The following is an 18,546-nucleotide window of genomic DNA, read 5'->3' as shown; positions in this document are numbered from 1 at the left end:
CATGTCTTTGTTAATTCAACTTGGTATCCCAAATAATTTAACTGTGTACACCCTCTTTTTCCCTGTAGATCTAATCCTTAGACTGCTCAACTCTCTCCCTTGCCATTATACAGTCATGGAATGGTTTGGGCTGGAAGGGACTGTAAAGGTCATACAGTTCCAACCCCACTGCCACCTTTCACTAGGTTTCACCAGGTTGCTCAGAGCCCTGTCCAACATGGCCTTAAACACTGCTAAGGATGGGGCATCCACAACTTCTCTGGGCAACATGTTCCAGTGCCTCACCACCCTCACAGTAAAGAATTTCTTCCTAGTATCTAGCCTAATTCTCCCTCACTTCAGCTCAATGCCACTGCCCCTTGTCCTATCACTACATACCCTTGGAAAAAATCCCTCTCCAGCCTTCTTGCAGGCCCCTTTTAGGTACTGACACAATGCAATGTTTCTTTTTATACTTTACATGTGTTGTCTCATATTTACTATCTTTACATGTATTGTATTAGTATTGTATTATTACATGTACTTACATAGAATCATAGAATCATAGAATCAATTGGGTTGGAAAAGACCTCTGAGATCATCGAGTCCAACCCTTGGTCCAAATCCAGTCCATTTACTAGATCATGGCACTCAGTGCCACGTCCAATCTGCGTTTAAAAATCTCCAGGGATGGTGAATCCACCACCTCTCTGGGCAGCCCATTCCAATGCCTGATTACTCTCTCTGTAAAGAATTTTCTCCTGATATCCAACTTAAATTTCCCCTGTATGTACATATTCTCATAAATAAAATACAAAGATTTGAGAGTTCTCTCCCCTTTTCAGTGCTAGCTCCTCCCCTCCATCTTGGACTATTAAAGACTGTTAAAGACTCTCAGAGCACACTGGCATCTGATCAAGCTGGAAACCAGATGGATTCTATGCCCTTTTAAAAAACAGATCACTACAGACAGAAACAGAAAGTGGGATTCACCTCATTCCTTCGGGATGACTGCAACAGTCCCTTCTGGCTATTTTCATGTTTATAATCAGAAAAGGGATAGAGCCATCTTCAGAGGGCATCTCCTCCATCTCTGCACACAGTGACAAGCTTGTGCTGCTAACACAAACAGTTTACGTTTGGTAGCACAAATCCTGCCCGTGGTATTTAAGTAGGTTTTGCTTGGTATCAACGTTGGGTAAAAGTGATGGGAGGAAGCAATTTTTTTATGAATTTACACAAGGACCACATGGTTCGTGTTGGATCAAAAGTTTACCTTTCACTGGATAATACTTCACTGGCAAAAAAAATAATGGTTAGTTTAATTTATAAACAATTAAAGCAGAGTAGAGTAATGAGAAAATAAAACTAAGTCTTAAAAACACCTTCACCCCACTCCTCCCTTCTTCCTGGGCTTAATGTTGTGCCTAATTTTCTCTATCTCCTCCCCACCAGCAACGCAGAGAGACAGGGAATAGGGGTTGCAGTCAGTTCATCACATGTTTACTCTGCTGCTCCTTCCTCCACAAGGGGAAGACTCCTCACATTCTTCCCCTGCCCCAGTATGGGGTCCCTCCCACGGGAGACAGTCCTCCATGGACTTCTCCAACATGAGTCCTTCCTTCAGGCTGCAGTTTTTCTTTGAACCACTCCAGCATGGGTCCCTTCCACAGGGTGCAGTCCTTCAGGAACAGGCTGCTCCAGCATGGGTCACCCCCAGGGTTACAAGTCCTGCCAGCAAACCTCCTCCAGCATAGGCTCCTCCCTCCAAAGGGTCACAGGTCCTTCCAGGAGCCTGCTCTAGGCTTCCCATGGGGTCACAGCCTCCACCTTCGCTGGCCTGCGGTCCTCCTGGGGCTGAAGGCAGAAATCTGCTCCACTGTGGACCTCCATGGGCTGCAGGGGCACAGCTGCCTCACCATGGTCTTCGTCACGGGCTGCAGGGGAATCTCTGCTCTGGTGCCTGGGGTACATCCTCCCTTCTGCAGAGCTCTCTCACATATTCTCACTCCTCTCTCCAGCTGTAATTTGCTTCTGCACAGTAACTTTTTCTCCATTCTTAAATCTGTTACCCCAGAGGCACTTCCACCATAACTGATGGGCTTGGCCTTGGCCACTGGTGGGTCCGTCTTGGCACCAACTGACATTGGTTCTACTGGTAATAGAGGAAGCTTCTCACAGAAGCCAACCCTGTAGCCCCACTGCTACCAAAAGCTTGTCACACAAACCCAATAGAGAGTCACACAAATTCCACTTCCTAGAGGTTTGACTGCTTGAATGGGAGGGAATGACATAATTTTCTATTTTATCCTATTATATTTCAAAGACTGTAAAACTCAGCAAAAGTATATTAGCTATGTATATTGACATTTTTGCAAAAATGAAAAATTCCATTAACTTTATTCTAGATTTTTTTCCCCCATTATTTCTCTTTAATTTTATTTTTACACTAACTCTTTTAGAGAAAGCCTCAATGCTAATTACAAGCTAAAGCATCTATATTAGCCGAAATTATTCTTTCTTTGGTCTTTATAAACTTTTCCTTTACTAGTCTTCTTTAATATATTTTTTAGAATAAAGTATGGAACCAACAGTGAAAAGGTTAACAGAAGTTTCCAGAATAAGTAAGAAATATTTTAGCAATGAACAAGAAAATCTCACCCAAAGTTCCACTGAGGTTTATGACTCCACAAGACAAGAACACTGAAGAGGAAAGGAAGCTGTAGCATTCTGCAGGGACTGCAAAAGAGAATAAATTCAACAAATCATTTTGGATTTAAAATCTTGGAGTAAGAAAATTAGATCCCCTGGGCAGTATCTTTTAAAGCTCTGTAAGCAATAAGCCAGCAAAGGTAACTGTTGCATTTCTGATTGGCTTTGACAAAGTCTCTCCAACAGGGCTCTAAAAGAAACTAATCTGCCATTAGATACATGTAAAACCCTCCTATAGACAATAATCAGTTTCAAACAGGAAACAAAAGAAGGAGTAGTTAGTTCTGCAGAGAAAAAAGGTCACCAGAATGATCCTACAAAGAAAATCTATACTAGAGTCCAAGCTCATCAACCTGCAGAAGAGAAGAGGGAAATGCAAAACTATGACATTTGCTGATGATGAACATAAACTGTTTTTCAGGGCAATATAATAAAAACTAAGATCAACTATAAAAAGGCATAGAGGATTTCTTGAGGAGTAGTCTAGTCTGCCCAATAAAATTCAGTGCTAGAGATAAAGCTATGCCTGGACTGAAAAAAAGTTATCTGCACAGTAACAGGTGCTAAACTAATAATTACCAACCAGAAGAAAAACAGATCTTCAAATTTTCATAGTCTGGCCTATGAAAACATCAGCCAAATGCTCAGAATTGTTAGCAAAGACACTGAGAAGAAAACCAGGAGGTAGCTATATACATTGTGTATTCAGATATGGTATCTGCTACAGTACATATCCATGGCACCTTCTTATCTTCAGTACTATGTTCCATTCTGCACCACCCGATCTCTATTCAAAGGTCACTAGAAAAAGGTATCATAGAGGTCTACAGAGTTATTAGTGGCACAGGGAAAGTGAATGATTGCTGTCTTTCATAACATAAGAATACGAAAAGTCAAAGGAATCACAAAAACACAGACTAGCTGAGGTTGGAAGGTACCTCTGGAGATCATCTTGTCCAACCTCTCTGCTCAAGCAGGACCACCTAGAGTCAGTCATCCATCTCTAGGTGGCTTTTGAGTATCTCCAAGGATAGACTCCACAACCTCTCTAGAGGATCTGTTCCAGTGCTCGCTCACTCTGAGAGTGGAAAAAAAATTGCTTCCTGATGTTTCAGCTTCTGCCCATTGCCTCTGGCCCTGTCACCAGGCATGACTGAAAAGAGCCTGGCACTGCAGAGCCTTTGCACTTTCCCTTCAGATATATATATATATATATATATATACACACACATTGATAAGATTCCCCTGAGCCTTCTCTGCTCCAGGCTGAACAGTCCCAGCTCTCTCAGCCTTTCCTCACAGAAGGGGTGCTCCAGTCTCTTCATCATCTTTGTAGCCCTTCACTCTATTCTCTCCAGTATGTCCGTGTCTCTGAGGAGCTCAGATCTGGAAATTATTATTTCACAATTAATTGTGAAACATTTGCCACACGATGTTGTGGATGCCATAGAGCTTCTGTGGATTAAGAAGGCAATTTAGGACATATTTCACATGATCTTTATATAGATGTCCATGTCAGGAAGAAGTGAATCACCCATCTCCCTCTGCTGACTGCAAAGGGTACATGGCCATCTGATTTGAATACAGACTTTTGAGCGCATACATATGCAGTTACTGGACTAACTTTAAATATACACAACAGAATTTGCTTAATTAGGTTAAGTTTACATCCTTTATGCCACATAACTTTATACTCTGAAGTATGAAGTTCAGCAGAGGCTTAGATGGTAACATGTATCATGAAAGCTTTAAAGAGGAAAAAAGTCAAACAAAAACCAACCAAACAATTCTAATATTCCACAGTAAAGGACCAAAGTTTTAGAAAATACTGCTTTATCATAAATTTTCATTCTAAACAGAAGGAACCAGACAAGGGGAGCAGGAGCAAAGATGTTCTGCACCCTTAATTCAGTCAGAAAGATTGTGCTACTCCACATTTCTCAAGACAAGGAGCATCCACATTATGGCAAAAGACAAAGGACTCACAGACATCTATAGCCTATTCCTAACAAACCCAGGAAAAGTGTCTAAGAAAAGTAATCTCACATATGCTCTCTCACCATCCCAGCTCACTGTGCAAATAGCTACCTCCTATTTTGTGCTTCCTCCCCTCAGTGTGATGCTTGTATGTTTTCCTGTGTGGCGTTAACAGAAGGAGAATGACCTCATGCAAGCTGCTGCCTGGACCAGCCAACTGCTTAAAGTGGAAATGAGTGGAGGCCATTTGGCTGTTGCATAAGTCATCAGCCGTATCTTTTCAAGGACAAAAGAGTGAGCACTGATCAACTCTTGCAAAGAAGACACCTAACCTAGTAAGAGGACTGCAGGCTTTGGATCCAACATAAAAAGTAACTGTTGAGTGTTGCTCCTGTGCTCACTGCTTCCTGATGATTTCCAGGCAACACTCTTCTCTGTACTCTGTTTATCACTCTGAGGTATGAAATCTTTCTGTGCAGTGCATACTGAATCCGCATGTTCAGATGTGATTTGGATTTACACTTATCTAACCTGCAGGCAATGCTCTTTCTCAGCTATCATCCTTCATAAAAGTTACTGACAATTTAGCCAGTAAATTCGAGAGGATCCCCTCTATTGCAGTCATAAGTCCTTTTTTTTCCCTCTACTTAAAGGGCTTCTACGATGAGCATCTACATGATTATTAAACGTGTTCCCCCATTCTTCTTCCTACCCTTCCAACTTCCCCAAAATTATGTAAAGATAGAAATATAAGATGAAAGGAACCACTAAGATAACTTCACAGCAATTCTATTTCAGTCCTCACTCGCTCTTTGAGAAAGACAGATCCTGTAATTTCAAAGCCACAGTCATTCCTGAATGGTAATCACATAGCTTGTAAAAGACAACCATGCGTTGATAGTTTAAATGGGTAAGGCTATTGATGGTCAAGTGCTCAAGCAAGAGGCAGATAGATACCTTTTTGTCACAGCATTCTCACTTTTGGAACATGTGCTCTCACAGGTTCTTTTCAGATGCAAAAGAGGTTCATACAATCACTGTTTTCAATTTCAGTGCTAAAATTTACTGTGTATGCACATATTCTCTCAAGCAAGGTTCTCGTTCATATGCAACTTTCTTTTTATGGAACATAATAGACACAATTATTTCAATAAAGTACATACTTAAAGCTAAATAACACACAAATTCCATTCATCAAATATAATTATTGCTAGAACTATGGCATCTGTTTTTAACAGCTTTAGAAGCTAAAAGGTTTCTGTTCAAAATTCGGATAGCATGCTCAACTGGAAATAAAACATTATATCTTATATGCAAAGGTAACATCAGTCAAAATCAGTAACAGGGAACCTAACAGTGCCATAACAGGTTTAATGCAGATCAGAACACAGCTGCCAAAATGTTCAATGATTTAATATATTTGTCTGCTAAAAGCATATTTTCAATACTGATCAGCATCAAGATTTGGTCTAGCACACAAAAACACCGTTCTTATTCAGAAACTTGAAGTTAGCAATGCCTGGTACAGTGATCCTATTTCTTGGGGATGTTTTAAGGTTACAAATGGGAAGCTTCTGCATGTTTTATAGCTACTATTAATGGTTTTATTTTAAAGGCAAACTTTGGCAAAAATTATTTTTGCAACATAAAATCAAAAGCAAAGTATTTCTAGGGGAAAAACAATAACAACAAGCATGAAGGCCATGGGCTTATTTTGTTTTCAAAACAATTTATATGCCAGTAGAAAATACTTGAGTATGTGCTCTCTGACACCCTGTTATTGCACAAAGCAGCCCAGGACACACACCCCTCTCAATATGAAACAAGCATTGTTTCCTGTGCAATTAAGTAGAGGCAGGAACACATTGCAATGGAATCCTTTCTGCTAAAGCCAGTGCAAAGAATGAGTCAGAGCACAAATCAGCAGGGACAATGTTCTTACCTAAAAGGAACCAGCAGTTTTCAGTTTTAATACATATTTACATATCCTAAATTGAAACTAATCAACTCCACTGCATGAGTAGGTGACCCATAAAACTATTCACAAGAGGCATTACTTTAATTTAGGAAATTGTCCTTTTTTCCACTCTATAAACACTACTGTAGCAATTGTGGGAAAACAGTCACCTCTGCTTTGGGTCATTTAGTACAACTAATTGCCCTCTTGAGGGTATTTCCTTCTGTCCTTAATTCAGAGAGCCATTAACTGTCAAGAAACGTCAGCCATGGGAATCATTATTACTATTGCAAACCACAAATATGCAAAATGTAAAGAATAATCCTATTTTCTTAGCTCTCAGGAAAACTCATGTTCTCAAGTTGCAGATCATGTGAAAGGACTTACACAGTTCTAGATTCATTTCTTGTACTGTCATATCTCCCCGCCTTCTAACTTTCCCACTAGTTCAATGGTCATATAACTGTATTCATGATGAAGAGCTAATTAAATACCGTAGTACCTAGAACAACAGTAAACACTGAAAACATTACTGAAAATATACTATTTTAATTCATAGTCTCCTTCTAGTTATTAACACACAGCTAACAAATTGGAAGTTTCTTAAATGCTTGGTTTCCTAAATTTTAAGTGGACTATACATACAATCACTATATGTCAGTGTAGCAAAAAAAACCCAAAACAAAACAAAAACCAATGAACAAAACACAAAGCATACCAATCCAGACAGGCTCCCACGAAGAGCAGGAATCATAAGTCATCTTGTGCTGTTGTGTTCAACAAAGTATTCCCTTCCCAAATAACCTGCCAAAAAAATAAAGAAAGTAAAATGTGACATATTTACTCTCAAGGCAGGACAAGATCAGGATAGCAAAATTTTCCCTGTAAAAAAACTTTATTTTTATTGGGAAAAGTAGAATACTCTGTGTCTCCTAACAAAAGACAGATCTTAAGAATCTCACCATTTAATACTAACATTTGCCAGGACTGGAGTAACATGTTGTTTTAGGTCTCATTCAGACACATTTATTTCATTTGTAGACAAGCACACAGCTGTTAGCTGCTGTAAGTCTTATTGGATCTATGAAAATACATGCTTGGCCTTAACCATCAGGGTTCTGATCTTGATATCCCCAAAGACTCTCAAAACAATGACATTTAAATCTACGAGGTACTATTGAGCATCTTAGAGATGATGAATAAATTTTGCCCAAATGGCAAAGATATTAGCATAACAGTATCAGAAAAACAAAGAGCAAGAAAACAGGTCTAGAGAGGAAGAATAAGCCATGAAAGTTTCAGTGCAGGATCTCAGCACTTCCTTTACATGCACTTGTACCAATCATCATTACACCTTAGGTAGTTAAAATTATTTCTGTAAACGGGGCCTAACACAGCTAAAAAGTTGCACATTCTATCATGGCATAGCTGTTCTTAACTAAGAAAGTTGATTTTCAATGTAGCTTTTACTGATATTCTTAGAAGGAAGCCATAAAATTTCAGTGAGCCTTGAAAGCTGAGTTTATGTCACACTAATAGACTTAGGTGATCTAATTAGTTTATAAATATTATTTATATATAAAAATCAAGAGAACAAAGATATGGGCCACAGACACTTTCACACACTATTTTTTAAAAGGCTACATAAGTTTTAAATTCTGCCAGAATAAGCTTTAGGAACATCTCTAAGTCACCTCCACACTGGAGCAAAAGATGTCAGGATCCCTCAAGAACAAGTTTCTAAATAAAAGCTGTACACAGAGCTTGAAGGACAAAGCAACGAATGAGTTCACATGGCAATAAGGACAAACCGCACTTGAAGACCACCCAGAACGTACTCGCTCCTACAGTCACTCAAGTGCTGAGTTTCTGTATCTGCAGCCAACTTAACACGGACTTTAAACACCCAAAACATAAGGCCTGATTTACTAGATTTATGTCTGCTGAGAAATCTGCCTTCTGCAAAAAAACCACATTATCTAGCCACAATGGAAGTCAGTGTCTGAAAGGTTTTTATGATAATCTATTAATACAAGTTGTTTTCCATTAGCATACAAATTTAATCTTTACATTTATTCTACAGAACAAAGAGGGAAGGAAAAATACAAGTCTCAGATTTAGCTATGTATAAAAGAGATAAAATGTAGCCATTGGATTATTATAGACTTTCACCATTTGGTTTGTTCCCTCTTTAGTGAGATAAGTAATATGAACTGCTAATCTTCCCTCTTTCTGAAGTGTCAAAGAAGTGAACAGGTTTGCAAGCAGGCAGAAAACTGCCAGAAGCCTGGACAGATTAAATACAGCAACAACCTGTAAGATCTTCCCACCGTACAAGCATATTCTCTGACATAAGAGACACTTTTCTCAAGTGATCATAGAAAGTACCACAGAAAATATTCCCAACTCTCATTAAAATGAAAGTATCTTTAAAATCAATTTAGAAAAGCATCCAAAACATCACTATAAACTACAAAGTTCTTCCACTTCGAGCCTCCAAGAAGGAAAAAAATAAAAGTACTTTTTCAAAGTAAATCTGGAAAATTTTACTAAATTTGAGTACCTTGCAGAGATTGCTCTTAACTGGGCAGGATTGCTTTAGGTAGCTTTCTGTTGGCAATAGGTTAACACTGTTTCATAACAGCCTTTTTTCCCCTCCATTATAAATGATTAGTCAGGCCTTTTTTGTAAGAACAGAGGGGGAAAGCTCTGTAACCCTTCATGAAATTGGAATGTGAGGATTCCTGTTTCTGCAAAGAGCTCTACTTGTGGAATTACAGCCTTGATGATATCAGCATTTAGACCTGGTAGAGCTCCTGAAAGGGTAGTCCTGACCTTTTCCTCATTCATTCACTCATCCCTGAACCCAGCTCCCCACTCCCAAAGCTCAACTAAAATAGACTCTGACAAGCAAATTTAAAAGTTTCACTTTTCTGTCCTGAAGCTGTGAGATGCTGGGGTACACAGATTAAGGCATAAATTGTAGATTTAGCTTCTACATAGTAAGAGGTATTTTAATTCAAGACAGTGCTGTACCATAAGCAAGAAGGGTGCAAAACTTGTTCTTACTGATGAACATAGAGAAATTTAGATCTTGTTAGATCTATTTCGATTCCTCAAACCAGAAGCTGTCATTTCCAAAGAACTGAAATAGCAGAAGTCACAGGGATCTTAAACACCACTAAATTTAAAAATGTTTCCCACAAGCATTCAGATTATATTATAGACTTGGCGACAGGCTAGAGAAGGTCTTAAAAATATTATGAAATTGCTTTTCAAATGAGTAATAATTTTTGTTACGTACTTTACTGACAGCTCTCTACATCTATTTGCACCTAGTCTATGGTTATATTTTATCAAGTTTCCCTAACATTTTCTTGGGATATTAAAATAAAATCATAAGCAAAAATGAAGTGAAATAAAGAAAGCTGTCTTTATTCATAACAATAGTCAATCTATCGGAAGATAATAGGCAAGTTAAAAAAACTGCTTCAAGTTAGAAAGCTTTACCAGAGTTGTCCTATGGCTATTTCGGCTTTTCAACTACAGAAACTTCTCCAGTATGCTCTCTCAACGAAAGACTGAACTCTATGAAAAGGTTTCACCTTCATATAACATAAGGTAAAGGGGCTATCCATAAAGGCTCCTTGTATTACATCATTCTTACTTCCTCTGTAGTGCCCCAGTATACGCAACATACACTATTGCACTGCTTTCTGCTAAAAACAGGGAAAGATGAATTTTCTAATTTTTCAGTGGTTTTGACAACAGCTGTTAACACACAGTCTTCTTTTGTAAGCCAGGGTTTACAAAATTTACCTTACAAAAATGGTAACACCATCATCAACAGAATTTTACATCGATGGAATTTAAGCTCTCTCCCATAAAAATGTACCTGTTTCTTGAAACAAGATTATTTTAACAAAAAGGGATGTTAATGGAAAAGTGATTAGAATGATCAAATTTGTACTTTCTTCACACAGTGTGCTGCACACAAGTTCCTGGAATTTTGTTTAGTTCCAGAGCAAAGCAATCAGCCTTGCTTCTAGTTTTCCCACAGGGATTCCGCTCATGCTACAGCTAAATCTGTGCCTGCCCAAGAGTCTTGCTGCTGCAATACAGATGTTATGGATCTTACTTCTTGTCACTTGGTTCACAGAGAAGAGGTGCTGGTATAAAGTTAAATGAGGTGACTGTATTTCAGCAACAGGAACACTGCTGATTGGAGCATCCTGTTCTGAGAGTACTAAAAGGCTGCAACCATAAGATTTAGCTGAGAACTAAACAAATATTTACTTTATATGCCTATTTATGTATTTATATTACACACTTTTCTTCTTATACATATACATACACGCAATTCTTTTCAATACTTACTACCATCTCTATTTAGCCAAACATAAACATAAAATGCTCAATGCAACAAAATAATATAACAGTTATTTGTGTTCCTTTGATTTTTTCCCCCCAGAATTAGCCTACACTTTGCTGTTAGTCTAAATGAGTCTGCTAAAAATCAGTACATGTTACAATAGTAACTTATTTTTCATATCATAGAAACAGAGAATAAATAAACTATCTAATTCTTAATAGTTCTCCATACATTTTTTTTTTAAAAGCTTCAGAATTATTTTTGGCTCATGTCAGCCAACTGGAATAACACTTTCAAGATAGCAACTATTCTGGAGAAACAATCCTAGTTATAAATCTATTCACACTAGATATTAAAAGACAGTTAGATTAAGAGTTCCCATCTGGACAACTCTCAGTGTGAGACAACATATTACAAACATTGTTTTAAGGATTCTGTACCAGGATTCTACTGAAGGTATCAAGACCTAAAATACAAATATAGTTTTCCTGCCCTTCTCTGGGATTAATTTAAAGTTAAGCATTTTTGTCTAATCTTCTGATTATTTTCTCTCTTTCAATCAATCCCACTTTCCTTCTTCAGATATAATAATAGTCAAGTTTCTGGTAGCAGCTGCTTTAAACTTGTAGAGCGGCTAAAAATAAGTCATATAGATTTTTTTCCTATCAAATCACTATTATCTTTTCCATTGACAATCCAGTTGAATTTAACATATATCTACAAAATCTCTCAAACAAAAGTCAAAACTGTTTATATATGATTATTTTGTTTACACAAAAAGAGTCACTCTAACAAGACCTGTTCCACATCTGGCTACAGTACAGTTCATTTACATTAGTTCCCTCAAAATATTTTTCATTCAGGTTCAACCAATATTCAACCAATAGCCACAATTAATTTTTCAGAACATTTTCATCTGGCTCACTATCTTCTTCCTACCATCCCTCTCTATCAGCACTTCGCAGCAATAGTTAACCTGATCCACAGCATGTTCTTTATTGCCAGCTCTCTTATGGGTCCTAGAGCTCCTTCCACCACACAACGAACACACTGTTTGTCACAAGATGAGAGAGAGACTTTCAGGAAAGATTCAAGGCATCCTTGGGGAACAAACAGCCACCATGACAAACTTGCTCAATCTCAAAGTCCCTCAGCAAAGGGACAATGAAAGAGGAAAAGTCATCCTTCACATACTATGAAGTTATAGTCTGCTCCTGGTTACTGTTCCAGTGAAAAAAACAGTGGCAGATTCTGATCCATATGTATACTGACAGGACTCACATAAATACAGTAACTCCAGTCATTTGACAAACATGAAGGGAAAAGTTATAGTGCACTTAAAGCCATCTCCACAATGACCTCTGTTGGCTACCTGGCTGAAAAGACCAGAAGCAGTTCTCTCAAATGTACTCCAAATAACAGTTTAAACACCGCACGTTGAGGAGGTTTAACACTGATGGAAAAATGACTTATTTTCCAGAATGTGTTTTACTGAAAACAGTTTCATTTCAATTCAGAAAACATAGAAGGGAAATTCTACTGACCACCTGCACACACTTGAAAACCTTCCTTAGCCTTCGATTTCATATTTAGCTCACAGACTATCTTTGCTTGGCAAGTTCTTACCACTTTCAATCTTACCAAGAGCTTTCCAGATCTCCTTTTTCTTACAGAAGAAGCTAAGGCAAGTTTCTGAAGCTCTACAGACTCAACCATCACCTGTTCTCCTCCCAGCTCACTATTCCTTTTCTTCTTAAGCAGACCCAGCCTGTGAAATGCTCAGTCCATGTCAGTCTTGTTTTGAGTAGTTATGCCTCACAAATAATAAAAAATCTGGAAAAAGCTATAATCACTTGCCCATATACTTGAATTTACACCCTTGTATGCATGGCATACAACTTCAGACCAGCAGAGCAGACTCTTGTGTTAGGTTTTTGTGTTGCCCTTCACTACCTATCTGCTATCATCAGGGTTCTTTTGGAAGTGGTTGCAATTCTAAGTATATTGCATTTAGATAGTCTAGTCATTCCTTTTCTCTTAAAACCACAACTCACAGCATGCTGAGAACATGGGTACCACTACCTTCTCTAGTATTTCAGTTTCCAGGTCCATCAACCTGCAAAGGGATTTTAACTGCATGAACACAAGGCACTTGAAGTAGAGCAGCAATGCCAAATAAGCACTTTACCTCTCACATTGCAGACACTGGTAAGCAGAGGATTCACATCTTATTTATATGCTTTTTAAGGTCTGAGGTCTGCAGGTATTTCAGGCTATGCAGAACTTTTCCTGTCTTCTCCTTGTCCAGTCAGTCCATCTTATCAACTGGAACAGTCTGTCCTGTGGGCTCAGTGTACTTAAGTCTTTATCCCTATTAGCCACATGCTTAGCTAGAATGGCTCAGATATGCCCGTCTCAATGGTAAGAAGAAGAAAAACCTCTGCTGTATCAGTCAATAACCCTGGTTTGGAAACCTGACACATTTTCAGCAAAAGCACTAGGAAAAAAGAGCCAAGGTCTCTTCTTGGGCAAACCCACAAGTATCGAAAACCCAAGTATCGAAACCACAATTCAGTTCCCTTGCTCTGAGCAACTTCGTATATGTATATCAAATAGGTATAACACAGATGTTAAACACTTTATACATGAAGTTAAAAAATCTGTAACTTCACCAGATCCATAGTAGTCCTATCCTTCCTAAAGTACTCTGAAGAATCTCAGTTCACTTCCTCATCCCAGTTTTTAAGCAGGACCATATTGCTGCCAGATCTTCATTACATTGTCATCTATCCACTGGTCAGTCGTCTAAATGATTATTTTAGGATCTGTTTTACTGTACAGCTTTTGTCCATTTCCTAATTTCAATAGCAAATTTTTGTTCAGTGACCCACACACTAGGTGGTCTGAGTGGGAAGTTAAGGTACCTTTTGTAAATACTAACAAAACAATAAAAAATTAATGAACTGTAAAATACAGGAAATTAACTTCTCATCACATCATCTATCTACCCACCTAAATGAGTTTAAAATACCAGCTTCAAGCAGTCTGATGTTCTAGGGACATTCAGTTGCCATTTCATTTATAGTCTGTTTCCTTAGCAACACTATAATCCATCTGGCTGCAGAAAGCTAAATTCCCAAACCATATCCTCTCATACACCGGAAATAGGCTCAAAAACATTTATATTTTAAACAGCATACAGTCATCATGATTAGTGAGTGTATAAATGAATCTGGAAAGGCAATAATGTTCTTAAAACACACACACAAACTTCCCTGCTCTAGTTTGAATAAGAGGTTCCTGTACTGAGAATATCTCCCACCAAGAATTTCAGAAATATTTCTCTCATCTTTGTTTCACTGTGCCCAGCTGAAGGAGCCTTCAGAACTGCACATGGTCAATCAGTTCTCTTAAGGTTTTTCTAAGAGAAGCAATTTAAAAGACCTGGGATGCAATGCTACTAACGGCAGCCAAAGAAAGCCTGATGAGAGCTAATAACATTACAAAGTAGAGCCACTTGTCTTAAAAATACTTACTCTTCAACTTTTTGCATCTAAACTATAAATAACATCTATACAAACTAAACTAAAAATCCAGTCCCAAACAGCAACATTTAAACATCAAGAGTGTAAAAATCCCCAAATCAAAATATTCTGGAAAGCTAGCTCAAGACCTGGAGGATAACTAGCAATTCCCCAATTAAACTGGATAACATCAGACTTTTATCACCAGAATGAATGGATGCAACTTTAAATCACAGAATATATTTTAAGCATACACCATTTTGCATGAATTTGGCAACTTCAACCTTGCAAAAGGCAATTTCGTTCTCATGTAGTTATGTAGAGTAGAACCACCTCCTCATTGCCTATATCTAAAAGACCTATCAACAGTCTTTAATCCACAGAAGGATTCTGCCATGCAATGAGCCATTTTAGTGACAAACCTGCATAGCTTTGCCTGACTCTACTGTACAGTAGTGGCCCACAAGTCCATATTGCTCCGACCTGCTGACAGCAACTGAAGACAGATTTGAGCAGGCTGAACTGGGTAGGCCTTTTGGCAACATCTGGCAACTTTAGTAAGTGCTCATAAATACGAAGCCCCAACCTCAGGCCTTAGGTAAGTCTGTTTCCTTATCAGCATCTGTTTTTACACACACCATACCCCTCCCCATTTTCTTCCTACTAGGGCTGAGACTGATCTCACCTAATTTCAACACAGCTTTGAAGTAACCACATAAGCTTACTCAGTAGTCAGACAGAATATGCATTTCTGGAAAGCAAATTCAACTGAACCATTTCATGTATTTATTTTATTTTTCTTGTTTCTTAACAGTACTATACATTAATACCCTTATGTATCTACATTTGCCTCATAATCTGACTCAGACGTATGTCTCTACATTTCACAATTCTGTAGTTTCAGAAAACAGAAATTGCCCTGTCAACAGCTGACACCAGCCTACCCCAGGAGTGATTCACCAGTGCCCCCCTCTCTGGAGTTAAGATGCTGGGATCCTCAGTGTGCTCTGGAGCTTGCCAAGCTTGTCAGGAGCCCACAAAACACCACAACGGAATCAAGATCACCCATCTGTCTCATCATTTCAGAAGTGTGAAATTTTGGAAGACCACCAAAGCAACTGGTCAGCCTCTGACTCGATGCCTAACTCACACTCATTTATACTGGCATCAAGAAACGAAGAACCTGATTATTTATTGAAATAGCTGCATATTCAAGAATAGAGACAAACTTTCAAAACAGCGCAGAAAACAGAGAGAATATTCCAGGGCTGTTACATTTTCAGCCTTGTTGATAATATATCGAAGGATATCTCTCTATTGGCAGTGTACAGTGGAGATGCTTTTTCAAGTCTATTATTTGCAGTGGACTTGAAAATACACATTTAATCCAGTTTATTTGGATCTAGCAGTTCAACAGCTGAAGTGCTATTACCTGAGATTTCATGCTTTGATTTGATATCTCAAGAAAAGATGAATGCAGTTGGAAATTGCCTTCTTATCAAAATGAAGGGAATGGGGAGGCAAAACAACTTCAGTCAGCAAATGCACTCAACCCCATCCCTATCCCTGTAATAAATGCAAGGGAAATTTCTTATAGTAGCTGCAGATGTCCCAATATCAGTAATGCATAAATCAACTTCTCCCTGTTATAAATATTCTCAACATGTCTTTATGAGTCATTATTAAATATTGCCAAATTTCTTTTAAATGTCACCTCCTTATCATAAATGACACAGTTGGAGCTTCAGCAGACATGCTGAACGAATTCAGTAGTCTGACGGATGGAATTAGCTTTTCTCCACTCTACCAACTCATGAACCCTTCACACCAGAAATAAGACAAGTGGTGGGAGACCCCACTGTGATTCAGTTGACTTTGCTTCAAAAAGAAACAGGTAGTTCCTCTCCAGGCCACAAATTCTACCCAGAGTACTCAATACAAGCATATGAAGGTCTGGGGTACTAGTGTGCATGACTGCACTGTTGAGAGAATGGAAATGCAAATACAGCACACATATTCCTTCAATGTTTCATAACATGTCTTTGGTTAAATGTGGGAAGTTTGGATTTTTATTTGGACATTTACTTTGGTTCTTAAAATCACTTTGGTAATAAGATGAAGCACAGGTAATTTGTATACAAATGCAATTTGAAAACATTACCTGCACTTTGGAGTTTAGATGTGCAAAAGCATATACACATATAGTTAGTGACATCAAAATATCATGTGTATATTACATTCAGTACTCCTAAACACATCCACAAGTCTCATGTAAGTCTCAAGAAAAAGGTCTAGAGAAACTGAGAAGTGACAACTGACAGAAGAGTGGAAATCAAAATGATCAAATAATAAAAGACTTGTTGGAGTATTATCTACTGAAGAACTTAATCAACATATAATGTGTTTTCAAATTACTTTTCAAGTCTGACAAAAAAAAGTCACCTTTATTTTTCACAAGATATCAGTCTCTTTTCTATCATTATACACAATGAACCTTGTACAATCCTTTGAAAGGGATAATTGTGTGAATTATGCTATTGATGCAGAAGATTTGTAGCAGTAACCACTTCCAAGCAGTATCAGGTTTTGAAGTTCTAAAACAGCTTTAGAAAGACAGGATTATTATTTTGCAATTTGCATTAAAATACACGCTTTTTCTTCCGCTTTGTTGCAAAGGTTTCCCCTGTTGCTCAAAGCAACCCAAACTGAACACCTCTTGTTTGTGAACATTTTTCTATCACTTTTTTCCCTTTTTCTGTTTTTAAAACGAGAATATAACTTGCACAAGACAATAAGGTAATGAAGATAATTTAAATGTTCCTTAAGAACTGAGATATTATAGATATGAACACCACCACAGAAGAAACACACATGGAAGTTTAATTATTAAGCATTCAGAATAGGTTGTAAATAAGACATGTGATCATATATTGAACAATGACAAGAAAAAAAAAGGACTGAAAAGGTGCTCATTAAGGATTAACCTTGCCTAAACGTGGCTGTCCTAAAAGCTGGATAGCAAGGCTAAAAGAGCCATTGAGACTCTCATGATACAAAGCAGAAAGACACTGAGCAAGTAATACAGCCACATGTATCATAAACCACCTTATGGACAGGCTTATTTTCTCCACTGACTGTGCCTGAAAGGCTAGTTGAGACCATCTCAGTGCCACCACAGTACTCTGTAGATCATTTCTAACAGAGCCCTGAAAGGTAGCCTATAGTCAGTGGGTTTAAATTTGCTATGCAGGGGTCCATACACCTAACAAGGCTGAAAAAAAAAATCACAATCACAGGACAAGATAGTTGGCTTTCAGAAGCTCAGCTTGAAGACTTAGATTTACCTCCTAAACCAACAGCATCCCTTCACTGCACATAATGAGGCAGTCACCTGATGGAAGATACAATGCATGATCATGCGGGAGAAAGAAAGGAAAAATTTCAAATATCACATCTGTTTCAAAAAGCAAGGCTAGCAAAAGATTTTTATTTTGCCCACAGAAACAAAAAAGTAATTCAACTGATTTGATCAGCCTGCTATTGAATAAGGTGTGCAAACCTGACTGGAAGAGGATAGGTTTTTACATGCTTGGCAAAAGCTATCTATATTCATGACAGAGAGCGTGTTATTAAGCATCTGAGAAATACTTTTTGCTTTTCATGAGCACAAGAATCTGACTCTTCTTGGAGGCTCACAACAAAGGACAAGGGAAAACACACACAAGCTATGGTATGGGTCACTTCAGTTAGGCCTTAGGAAAAAGCTTCATAGTGACAGTGGTCAAACACGAATAGGTTACTCACAGAGGCTGTGGAATCTCCATCTTCTGTGATATTCAAAACCCAAGTGGACATGATCCTGAGCAACCTCATCTAACTTTCAATCAGGCTCAGCCATGAGCCAAGTGGTGGCCTACACGACCTCCTGAGGCCTCTTCCACTCTCAATTATTCTGTAGTTCTATGCTCCAGCCTCAGTCCACTTAGGCTATAACAGTGATTATTTCCTCAAGAAAGCCTGTAAAA

At 38.2% G+C, this 18,546-nt stretch overlaps 1 protein-coding gene across 1 annotated transcript in view; it reads right to left on the bottom strand.

The window, feature by feature from the left end:
- The window catches only part of GPR63 (G protein-coupled receptor 63), a 34,579-nt gene that overhangs the window by 11,447 nt on the left and 4,586 nt on the right, over positions 1-18,546 (bottom strand). Inside the window, exons 2-3 of the mRNA XM_027724748.2 lie at positions 7,344-7,429; positions 2,641-2,718 (exon numbers count right to left, since the gene is read on the bottom strand). The gene's annotated coding sequence lies outside the window, so the exon portion shown is untranslated. The remainder of the gene's footprint in view (positions 1-2,640; positions 2,719-7,343; positions 7,430-18,546) is intronic.

This window comes from Pipra filicauda, unplaced genomic scaffold (genome assembly GCF_003945595.2).
Source record: "Pipra filicauda isolate LSUMZ 115617 unplaced genomic scaffold, ASM394559v2 scaffold128_size5466820_pilon, whole genome shotgun sequence".
NCBI lineage: Eukaryota > Metazoa > Chordata > Aves > Passeriformes > Pipridae > Pipra > Pipra filicauda.
Note: the sequence above shows the minus strand (reverse complement) of the source record. Positions and strands in the feature narration are given on the sequence as shown.